We start from the raw sequence: 1116 nt of genomic DNA, 5'->3' as shown, positions 1-1116 counted from the left end.
ATATATATATATATATATATATATATATATATATATATATATATATATATACATATATATATATATGTATATGTTTGTGTGTCTGTGTTTGTGCCAAGATGGTAGGGTGTTGACAAATAAAGATATTAAGAAGTGAAGTAGCGTGACTTAGTGGATAGGTTATTCGGCTCTCAAAAGTACCAGCGTGCGTTCGATTCAGTCAGGGCGGGACATTTTGTCCTTGAGGGTGACACTTTATCTCAGGTTGTACTCGTCCACTCAGCAGGTAAAATGAGTTGCACCTGTAATATAAAATTGCTAGCCCTGTATCACTGTGTGTCACGTTGAAACACCCCGGGTATGCGTGTGATGTGATGTGATGAGTCACTTATCCCATAATTTCACGAGCAGGCTGTTCCGGTGATCGAAAAACTAGAATATATATTTTTCTCTTTCATTCTTTTACTTGTAATAGCCATTTCACTGCGGCCATGCATTAGTCGACGAAATCGACCCATGAATGTATTCTTTTTAAGCCTAGTTCTTATACTACGGGTATCTTTTGCAGAACTGCTAAGATACGGAGGCGTAAACACACCAACATCAGTTGTAATGGGGGGGGGGCAAACACAGACACAGATACATACAAACATTAACACACACAAACAGACACACACACATACACACACACACACACACACACACACACACACACTCATATATACGACGGGCTCCTCTCAGTTTCGTCTACCAAATCCACTAACAAAGCTTGGGACTGCCCGAGGCTATAGTAGAAAACATATACCCAAGTTGCAACGCAGTGGGATTGAACTCGGACCCATGTGGTTCGGAATTCTATATAAAACAAAGTTATATATAATAAAGTTTATATATATAAAACAAAGGTATTTTATTTCACACGGGTAGAAATATTGGAAAAACAAAAGTTGAAAATGCACCGAGAATAGTTAAAATATTTTTTGGTAATATATTTAAAGCATTAACCGGTTTCACAGTTTACACTGATTTTCAAAAGGTTGAAATCGAAAGACGTAGCTTACGTCGCAATTGTCTTCCTTCTGACGCTTGGCATATTTTTATAGGAAATTCATGGCTCAAATTAGTATATGTTTTGAA

The sequence above is a fragment of the Octopus bimaculoides genome, chromosome 11 (assembly GCF_001194135.2).
Source record: "Octopus bimaculoides isolate UCB-OBI-ISO-001 chromosome 11, ASM119413v2, whole genome shotgun sequence".
Classification (NCBI taxonomy): domain Eukaryota; kingdom Metazoa; phylum Mollusca; class Cephalopoda; order Octopoda; family Octopodidae; genus Octopus; species Octopus bimaculoides.
This window is presented reverse-complemented; position numbering follows the sequence as displayed.